The following is a 275-nucleotide window of genomic DNA, read 5'->3' on the forward strand; positions in this document are numbered from 1 at the left end:
TAGTGGTTTTCCCTACTTTCTTCAATTTAAGTCTGAATTTGGCAATAAGGAGTTCATGGTCTGAGCCACAGTCAGCTCCTGGTCTTGTTTTTGCTGACTGTATAGAGCTTCTCCATCTTTGGCTGCAAAGAATATAATCAATCTGATTTCGGTGTTGACCAAATGTCATGCTAGACATCTCAAATCTTCTCAGAAGTTATAATACAACAGTTCTATCCCTTAACCTCATGTAAGTGTTATCTTTTCACCATGCTGATTGGAATAATGAGGCACAA

The 275-nt window shown here is 38.2% G+C and overlaps 1 protein-coding gene across 4 annotated transcripts in view; it reads left to right on the forward strand.

Annotated features, from left to right (window-relative positions):
• The window catches only part of UTRN (utrophin), a 558,671-nt gene that overhangs the window by 386,757 nt on the left and 171,639 nt on the right, over positions 1-275 (forward strand). The window lies entirely within an intron of this gene.

Source organism: Bison bison, unplaced genomic scaffold, assembly GCF_000754665.1.
Source record: "Bison bison bison isolate TAMUID 2011002044 unplaced genomic scaffold, Bison_UMD1.0 scf7180017864303, whole genome shotgun sequence".
In the NCBI taxonomy this organism is placed as follows: Eukaryota; Metazoa; Chordata; class Mammalia; order Artiodactyla; family Bovidae; genus Bison; species Bison bison.